This window comes from Bos indicus x Bos taurus, chromosome 13, assembly GCF_003369695.1.
Source record: "Bos indicus x Bos taurus breed Angus x Brahman F1 hybrid chromosome 13, Bos_hybrid_MaternalHap_v2.0, whole genome shotgun sequence".
NCBI classification, from domain to species: Eukaryota; Metazoa; Chordata; class Mammalia; order Artiodactyla; family Bovidae; genus Bos; species Bos indicus x Bos taurus.
Genome location: NC_040088.1, coordinates 50,053,394 through 50,064,141, shown reverse-complemented (window position 1 = coordinate 50,064,141; position 10,748 = coordinate 50,053,394).

Sequence of the window (10,748 nt, the reverse complement as noted above, 5' to 3'; positions counted from 1 at the left end):
CTACCAGTACAGGGGATTTAAGAGATGTGAGTTCAATCCCTGGGCGGGGAAGATCCCCTGGAGATGGGAATGGCAACCCACTCCAGTATTCTTGCCTGGAGAATCCCATGGACAGAGGAGCCTGGAGGGCTACAGTCCATGAGGTCGCAAAGAGTCAGACATGGCTGAAGCAACTTAGCACACACGCCAGTATTAGGACTCTGTGCTTTCACTGTCGGGGGCCTAGGTTCAGCCTGGTCAGGTAACTAAGATCCCATAAGCTACGCAGCCAAAAAAGAGGAAGAAAGAAAAAAAAACAAACATGTTTGAGGTTGTTTATGTTATGACCTACCTGAGACAAGCTGGCAGTTCACAACTATCAGGCCCTGGTAAGGATTTGTGGCTGTGGGTCACCACACATAGATAGAGGTAGGTGAGTTTGTTCTGTGAAACCACTCTGTATCAGGCAGGTGGTTACAATGAAAGCAAATCTCAAAGAACCGTCACACCTACAAATATTTACTAGCGAGCTGGCAGAGCCTGGGCGTGGGGCTTGTTCTGTAAGTTTTCTGAAGTGGCAGCTCTGCTGTTCTGTATCATGCATGAAAGGTTTGCCAAGTCAGGCCCCATGATATCCTAGCAGAAGGATTGGGCAGACACAGTCAAGACCGGGTGAGAGATGTTTCCGGAAGCTTGGACACAGGACTGTGTCTGGAACCTTGGGCTCCATTCCAGTGTATGCAGCAGTGGGCTTGTGGGGGCAGGAGGACCCCAGCCAGGCAGTGATGTTGGAAGCCAGCCCACATGGCTTCATCCCACTCATTTCACCTAAATCAAGTCAGTTTATAAAACTCATCACTCCAGTGATCACATCCCTGCAATGACCAGAGAGAGAGAAAGCTAACCGAAGGGTCAAGAGTTTTTCACTCTGGAATGTGCATTTCTGATTAGTCTCTCATTCTGAGTAAACACTCTCAATCGAAGCCTCATTTAAGAATGATGAAGAGCAAAATTTACACACATACAACCCACCTTTGCTGAAGTACATGCATGCTCAGTCGCTCAGTCGTGTCCGATTCTTTTTGACCCATGGACTGTAGCCCACCAGGCTCCTCTGTCCATGGAATCTTCCAGATAAGAATACTGGAGTGGGTTGCCATTTCCTCCTCCAGAGGAACTTCCTAAACCAGGGATTGAACCTGGGTCTCCTGTGGCTCCTGCAGAAGTACTTAAAACTAAACTACAGACATATAACAGCTGACAGCCTTTCAAATGCCTTTTTAAATGTATTTTTATTGAAGTATAGTTGAATTACAATGTTGTGTTAATTACTGCTGTACAGCAGAAGCAACTTAGTTATACAGATACATTCTTTTTCATATTATTTTCTATTATGTTTATCACAGGTTGCTGAATATAGTTCCCTGTGCTTAACAGTAGGACCTCATGGTTTATCCCAAATACCTTTTTTGTCATCCAAATCAGAATTAAAAAAAAAAAAAAAGCCTTGTACACTTCATTCAAATTGGTAAATCTTGACATCAGTAGACTGTGATAAGTCATGCATGTAACAGATTAGCACAGAGATATCCATGGATGATCAAGTCCAATCATTGGCTCTCCATATTTGGGGTTCCTCATCTGATTCAACTAACTGTGAATAGGGTAGTACTGTACTTACTATTGAAGAAAACCTGTATGTAGGTGGACCCATGCAGTTCAAACCCATGCTGTTCAAGGGCCAACTGTAGTCCAACATAAGAAGTTTCTTCCCAAAGTGAGCATAGGACACCATGATGACATATGAGTGGAAGGCAACTAGGAATGTCTACTAGACATTCCTAAAAATGAGGTTATATCTTAATCAGGACTTTCTTGGCTGCAAGTGACAGAAATCTGAATTCAGCCAGTTTACACAAACGAGAAAGATATTAGCTCACATAGCTTCATCGCTTAGTTTTGCTTCTCTCTGTGAGGTGGTCTCATTTTATCCTAGAGTAGCCAGGCTTCCTCCCAGGGGTAAAGAGCAACCATCTCAGAGCCCTAGATCCAAGGCGACACGGGAGTCTATCTGTCTATCTCTCTATCTATCTAAATACAACACCCCAGAAAAGGACAGTGATTTGCCTGGCCTCTCACGAGCCCATCACTGTCTTTGGGAGGTGGGCTAGTGTGACTAACAGCCTGCTTCACCCCCTCTCCACCGACCAGATGGGAGGGAAATGCTCTTAGCAGAAGGGAGAAATGCTGGATGTGCAAATACACATTAGCTGTCCACTTCAGAGTGTCCACTTGCCCTATAGGGATTATAAAAGTGAAGTGGATGATATGGTTTTTAATGGAGAGTGAGAGAGTCCCTAGACCTAATTCCATCCCACACCGGCAAGCAATTTGTGGATGCCAGCAGTGTGTCTGAGAATTCAGCTTAATTCTGACATCATCTACCTGGATATAGAAGTCACAGGTAAAGGGCTCAGTCCCACAAGACTGCCCTTCACTACAGATGCTGTTGCAATCCTGTATTTCTGACCCCCTTGTTATAAATAAGAGGTTCCCCTAACCCCCACTTTGGGCTCAATTAAATTGCTAGAATGGCTCATGAAACTCAGGAAAACCCACTTACTCCCTAGATTACTGATTTATTGTAAAAGGATATTGGGGCTTCCCTGGTGGTCCAGTGGTTAAGACTTTCTGCTCCAAATGCAAAATCCTGCATGCCACACAGGACAGTCAAAAATAAAATAAAAAATAAAAGTTTATTGAAGAAAACTAATCAACAGCCAGATGAAGAGATGCCTAGGGTGAAGTCCTGAACAAAAGAACCCCTGTCCTTGTGAAGCGTGGGGCCAGCATGGTGGCACATGGACGCATTCTGGCTCCCACATGTTTAAGCTCTCCCAGAAAAAAGGGTCGGAAAACTCTTTGGGTTTTGTTTTGTTTTTAATGGAGGCATCATTATGTAGCCATGATTGACTAAACCCATTGGCCAGTGGTGATGGATTCAACCTTCAGCCCCTCTCCCTTTCCTGGAAATCAAGGAAAGTGCCAACTTGTAACTATAGGGTTGGTTCTCCTGGCAACAAGCCCCCATCCTTAGGTGCTTCCAAAAGTCACCTCATTCATATATAACACCTCGATCGCTCTCAACACTTAGGAAATTCCAAGAGTTTGAGGGGCTGTGGACAAAGACAAAACATAGATGAGAAATATATTTTTGTCATCTGAATGACCAAATATATATATATATATATATAATTTTTTTAATAAATCAAAATTTTGCAGAGAGAAAGACCACAGAAGACATGAGACAGTGCATAAAAGAGGCAGGAGGGTAAATATCAGAAACAGAGGAAGCAGCAGGGCTGGCTCCTTCAGGCCCAGGAGGGGAGCCTGTCCAGCTTTCAGGGAGATAAGAGTCCCAAGAGCTTCTTGGAATTTTAAAGAGTTGTTACAAATTCCCTTTTTGGAATTCAGAAACCCTAGCAAGTTATAGGCAGAAGATAAATGGGAATGATTTAATTTATAGTTAGGGGAAAGACAAAGTGAAAACCATAGGAAACTGTTTTCAGTGCATGGACCATTCTGCAGATAACACAGAGCTAAGTGCGAGCCACATCAGATGGATTAACAGGCAGAGAAACAGCAACAGCAAAAAGAAGCGGATGGGAGGGGGTGGCGTAAAGCAGACCTGTGTCATCGGGAGACACATGGCGAAGGCCATGGGGTGTGAGTTTAGGTTTAATTCTTGAATCTCACCCGTTACTTATGTCAGAGAAAGAAGATGTCCCAGATGATGGACCCCACAGCCTCTAAGAGGAGGCCAGGTCAACAACACTTCTGTTAGATGACTTGGTTGGAGGGTTCGACATGCTTCCTGGAAACTCCCAGGTGTGCAGGGCTTCACTGTGAAGAGGTAGCTATAAACCCCTCCACCTGCCTGAAACTATAACCAGCAGGATCAACGACTTCCTCTTCATTTTTGCTTTTCTTTCTTTCTTTTTTTTTTTTTTTACTGTGAACAACATGGAGTTTTTTGTTTTGCTGTTTGTAAGGTTAAAGTTTACTTGTAAAAGAATGCACAACTAATAAGAGTATAAAATTAAGTACAAAGGTATTCATCTAGAATGAGAAAATAAGTCACAATCGACATTTTTCAAACTTTTTGAAGCTACCAAATATCACTAACACTGCAAAATTCAGAAAGATGAAATATCTGTATTAGCTCACTGCCTGACTAACCGCTCTGTTTTATCTACATGTTTGATTATGTCACCTTTGCTTCTACATACGACAATTTTTTGTTAACTTTTTCTTATTGTGGTAAAACTCACATAATATAAAACATTATTTTCACTGTACATTTCAGTGGCACCAAGTGCATTCACATTGTTATGCATACGTGCTCAGTCTTGTCCAACTCTTTGAGATCCCACCAGGCTCCTCTCTCCATGGGATTTCCCAGGCAAGAATACCGGAGTGGGTTGCCATTTCCTTCTCCAGGAGATCTTCCTGGCCCAGGGATTGAACCCTTGTCTCCTGCATTGGCAGGCGGATTCTTTACTGCTGAGCCACCAGAGAAGCCTTGTTGTGCATATGTGTTTACAAATACAAGCATAAATAACAATCACCTGCCTTTGCTGTGTACCTGTGGGGCCAGGACTTTTCATCTCACTGGATCACCGGGGCAGCCCTCCGAAGGGGTCCTATTATTGTTGCCTACGGAGGAGGGCAGTAGGGTAGAGAGCCAATATTCAAGCATGGATGCCAGAAGCTGCATTCTCAGCTTCTTCCCCAAGGCTTTCTTCTGAAAAGAAATTCTAGCTATTTTCCCCCAATGCATGTGAGTCTGCTTTTTCACCTGTACATAACTGACACTTGGAAAAAAAAAAAAAGACATTTTATTATTTTATTTTTTTGGCCGTGCCACATAGCATGTGGGATCTTAGTTCCCCAAGCAGGGATGGAACCCACTCCCCCTGCCATAGAAGTCCGGAGTCTTAACCAGTGGACCGCCAGGGCAGTCCCCATAATTGACACTTTCTTGAGGCAGGGGGTAAATTAGGGAGAACTTAGCAACGCACTGGGATATTTTTGTACCAAATAGAAACTAAAGTCCCAACAATTCGGTGCTGGTTATCAAAACAGAGATGAACAGTCTGAGTCATGCAGTCATTAATTTCCATTTTGGCTTCAGCGCCCATTGCTAAGTAATTTCAGAAGTGGGCCAGAGGCGTGGGAATGGCTTGAGTGATGTCATGATTAGGCAACACGATTCCCACCCTGGGAGGCTGAGGCCTGGATTCCAACCACTGGGCTTATATGTCTTGCCACCCCTCCCCCCCCCCACACCCATCCATCCAAGTTCAGATTAAGCAAGTTGCTCCCGGTTTTGTGGTTTTCATCTCCTAGTTGTGCAGCTGCCTGACATACTCTTGTCTTTCAGGCTGAATTGCCAATTTTCCACTTCGAACTCCAGAATTAAGACAAAGAATCACCCTCCAAACTGATGTTGGAGGGTTGTTTTTTTTTTTTCTCTCTTTCTCTCTCTTTCTTTTGGCATCAGTGTTCTTAATGGAAACCTGATTCACTTGTCACCAAAAAACAAAAACAAAAACAGAGTGCTGCATCAGAGGAGTTGGGCAAAACCTCCGTCCTGGGATCCTATTTCGAATCTGATTGCCCTGTGTGCTGAGAAGATGATGTCAGAGAAAAGACCAGAAAGGAAGCCCCTCTCAGGGGCTGGATGGAGCTTCTCTGAGACCCGAGGGGAACGTTCTTGAACAGACATGTCCTGACACAGGAGAGCCTGGAACTGTGTCAGTCCTGTGAGCTTTTTGCCCTCTCTAGGATGAAACTCTGGAAAGTCAGACACAACTGAGCGACTTCAATTTCACTCTTCACTTTCCTGCATTGGAGAAGGAAATGTCAACCCACTCCAATGTTCTTGCCTTGACAATCCCAGGGATGGGGGAGCCTGGTGGGCTGCTGTTTATGGGGTCGCACAGAGTCGGACACGACTGAAGCGACTTAGCAGCAGCAGCAGCAGGATGAAACTCGAAGGCAATGGCAACCCACTCCAGTGCTCTTGCCTGGAAAATCCCATGGACAGAGGAGCCTGGTGGGCTGCAGTCCATGGGGTCGCAAAGAGTCGGACACGACTGAAGCGACTTAGCAGCAGCAGCAGCAAGGATATATTATTAGGGGAGATCAATTCCTTTTATGTAATTCTGCATGTTGTCTTTAACCCTACAGGTTAGCATTTTAGCCTACAGATGGCCTCAGATAGGCATGGTCATCTTCGCTGGTACATAGAATCAGTATATGGCTACTGGGTCTGAGTTCAGGAGGGGAAAAGATAAATAATATTTGGTGGTGGTTTACTCATTAAGTCATGTCCAACTCTTGCAACTGTAGCCCACCAGGTTCACCTGTTCATGGGATCTAGCAGGCAATACTGGAGCAGGTTGCCATTTCCTTCTCGAGACAGGAGGCAGAAAAAAGTCATGAACTTTTAGAGTCAGATCAGTCTTCGGATCCTGTCCTTGTCCTTTTCCTGCTTTGCGATTTGGAGTCAATGATTTCTCAGCATTTATTCTCATCTACAGTACATTACAGTACACAATTCAGCGACTGAACAACAACAATAGTACATGTACCTTCAGGGTTATCGTGAGGCTTGATTGAGACAACACACGAAGTATCTGGCACATAGTAGTTGCCCAGTAAAGTACTGCTGCCTTGGAAAGGACCTCAGACTGAAGATCTATCTCCCCCTGCTCAGTGATGCCTAACCTCACTTTTAACAGGAGGCAGGGTCTTTCACCCCACATGAGAACATTAAAGAGGCAGACACCCCTTGCTGACAAGAATTCCCATTAAAGTGTAAACATCCGATATAAGATCCTTTCCTGCTATCAGATTTGGCTGTAGCAGGAACAAAAGGACACTGATCTCAGAAAAGGGACGCAGGATCGAGTTTACGTCATGACTCAGTGCTTTCCTGGTCAGTGTTACTTGCTCTAAAACACTGATTTTTAATGTCTGCTGCTTGTGGAGTTGGCAAACTTTAAGTCATCTGTCTATTCTTTTTAAGTGTATGTCCCATGCAATATTTGTAGCATACTAAGCTGGGAGGGATTGGGGGCAGGAGGAGATGGGGATGACAGAGGATGAGATGGCTGGATGGCATCACCGACTCGATGGACATGAGTTTGAGTGAACTCCGGGAGTTGGTGATGGACAGGGAGGCCTGGTGTGCTGCGACTCATGGGGTTGCAAAGCGTTGGACACGACTGAGCAACCGAACTGAACTGAACAAAAAAAATTTTTTTTTTTAACTTGAAATTTCAGTTTAACAGGGTATCTTGTATTTTATCTGGCAACCCTAGTTCCTTGACCTGAAAGCTTTCCACTGGGATATCACCCAGACAGAAGGGCTAAAGACACCATCATGAAGCGTCCTGATGTTGGAGAAATAGTCCCAGAGCCGTCCTAACCCGCCAGCTTAAAATGAACTTTGAGCTACACTACACTCAGGAACATGTGGGCTGGGCCTGGCAACAGCCTGTGCGCAGTCTCCAGACCTGCTGACCAAGGGAGTGGTTACCAGATGGAGTGAAGGGAGGAAGAGGAGGAGGAGGCAAGATGGGTCCTCACACTGTGCTTTTTAAAATTTTTACTGGAGTATAGTTGATATATAGTTACAATATTATGTTAGTTTCTGTGCTGTGCTTAGTCGCCAAGTCCTGTCCGACTCTTTGAGACCCCATGGACTGTAGCCCACCAGGCTCTTCTGTCCATGGGGATTCTCCAGACGAGAATACTGGAGTGGGTTGCCATGCCCTCCTCCAGAGATCTTCCCAACCCAGGGATCTAACCCAGGTCTCCTGCACTGCAGGCAGATTCTTTGCCATCTGAGCCACCAGGGAAGCCCATGTTAGTTCCCGCTGTACAGCAAAGTGAATCAATTATACATATACATGTACTACTCTTTTTTAGATTCTTTTCCCATAGAGGTCATTACACAGTACTTTAGTAGAGTTCCCTGTGTTATACAGTAGGTCCTTATTAGTTATATATTAAGCTCTCATGGTAGTTTTCTATTGCTACAAATTATGACAAATACACACTTATTATCACAATTTCTTTAAGTCACCTCTCCAGGTAGGCTTTACCAGATGCTCTGCTTAGGGTCTCAAGAGTCTGAAATCAAAGGGTCAGCCAGCCAGCCTGGGCTCTTATCTGGAGGCCCTGGGGGAGAATTTGCTTCCAGACTCAATTCAGGTTGTTGACAGAACTTAGTTCCTTCTCTTGCGTTTTAGGACAGACAGGGGCTATTCCCACTTTCTGGAGGCTCCCACCCGCCAACCCCGCTTCACCAGCTCACCACCCTCTCCGAATTCAAAGCCAGCACCAGTGCATCAAAGCCTCGTCAAGCTTCCAACCAGTCTAACTTCTGCTGCATTTTCTGAGTTTCTGCTTTCCTCTCATGCTAAAACTCATGGAATTACATTGGGCCCATCTAGATAATTCAGGATAATCTCCTTATTTTAAGGTTGACTGATTAATAATATTAATTACATCTGCAAAGTCCCTTTTGCTGTATAAAGTAGTACACAGGCATAACCCTGGGGAAAAGATAATGGGGCCAAAATTCTGCCTGCACCAACAGACTCTGAAAGTCGACAGCTCATTCTGCTTTGGGTTGGATGACCTCCCAAAGCTGAAGCAACTTCCTCAACGTCAGGGGCGACAAGTGCTCACTTACCCACTTCTGGTCCAGTGCAAAATAATCAAGGCAAAACCGAAAGAATTCTGTTCTGATCCCAGCTCTGCACCTACCAGACAAAGTGAATTTAGACAAGGCGGCTGGCACCCTGCATCTCCTGCGGCTTTCTCTGTTTGATGTAACAAACTGAAGGAAGAGTCTAGCTCTTGGCCAAGCACCCACATGTGGATTTTAGGCCTGAGCCTAGGCTCTACCTTCCAGGCCTCATGCATTGCCGCCTCCAAGGGAGCTGCAGTCAAGGACTTGCGTGCCCCGGCCAGCCTTGCACATGCACTTGTCTGGATTCCCACCCCTATCGAGAGGCATCTTTATTGAGGAGCTTCAGCAGATGTCTTCTGCAGGAGACAGCTAAGCCCTCTTAATGGAGGAATCTTGAACACAGCTTTACTCTGTGCTGACTTAGTATTCAGAAGTCTTCCACACCTCCTCCCCTCTGTCTGCCTGCCCCCATCCCAGTCCTGGGTCCATAAAGCTGCAGGCACCTTTTTCTCAGGGCTCCCCCAGTAGAGAGGAAGAGCTGCCACTCCTGACCCTCACTTGGTGCTATTCAAGGGAAAATGGGATAGATAGCAGGACTTCCCTGGTGGTCCAGTGGTTAAGAATCCACCCGCCAGTGCAAGGGAACAGGTTCCGTCCTTGGTCCAATTCCACATGCCCAGGACATGTGGAATTGGACCAAGTTCATGTGCCACAATTACTAAGTTCATGCACCACAATAACTGAGCCAGTGCTCTGCAACAAGAGAAGCCACTGCAATGAGAAGCCCATGCACCCCAATAAAGAGTAGCCCCCGGCTCGCTGCAACTAGAAAAAGCCGAACATAGCAACGAAGACCCAGTGAAGCCAAACACAAAGAAACAGATAAAAATTTTAAAAAGAAAAGAAAATGGAACTGGAGGCACCAGCTTGCACCCCAGCTCAGTCTCTTGCTTCTACAATGGCAATAAATGATCGGAGCCTTCACTCTGAAGGTCACTGTCATTGTCTTAATGGATTGCTCCGATACCTCGAAGTGCAGCTCTCCAGCCCAGCCGAGCTCTGGATGATGCAGGTCGGCCCAGTGGCTCTAGAAGCAATGTGAGCTTCCTGGCTCACTCATTCACTTATTCACTTACATTTATTTGGGGCTGAATGGGTGGGGCCCTGGCGGGGTGCCAGGTATGCAGAGATGAGTGAGATCCACTCCTTCTCTGGCAGGAAGGTTACACTGCTCTTGAGGCATGTGACCCATGAATGACGACGCAGTGTAGTTAATTCTCCCATCAAGTATTTTATTGAAAGCCTCACTTCTTCCTTGAGATCTCATATAATCCTCAGAATAACTCTTTTCAAAAAGTGTTTATTTGTTTGTTTTTGGCTGCACTGGGTCTTCATTGCTGCACGTGGGCTTTTCCCTAGTTGCAGCAAGTGGGGGTTCCTCTCTAGTTGCAGTGCGCCGGCTTCTTGCTGCAATGGTTTCTCTTGTCGCAGAGCATGGGCTCCAGGCACGCAGGCTTCAGAGGTTGTGGTTCCCAGGCTCTAGAGTTGTGACTCACGGGCTTAGTTGCTCCTCAGCATGTAGGATCTTCCCTGACCAGGGATCCGACCCATGTCCCCTGCACTGGTAGATGGATTCTTAACCACTGGACCACGAGAGAAGTCCAGACTAACTTTTTGAGATCAGTTTTATCATTATCTTTACCAATAAGTAAACCAAGGTGCAGAGAATGAAATATTTTGTTTGGGGTCTCACAGTCAGTCAGTGAGAGATCAGGATTCAAGCTCAGGACCTCATTTAACCTGAGTGCCCTCTTTGCTTCGTCCCAGCTGGATGTAAGTTCTACTGGGACACAGAGAGGAGGCCAGTTCTTCATGGGGTTAAAGAAGGAGAGGAATGCTGTAATTTCTCAGTACTTGGGAAAAATAAAGTGTTGTATGTGATGGTTGCTGCAGTATCATCACAGTTTATACTCAGTATCAATACTTTTTTTAAAAAATTGAA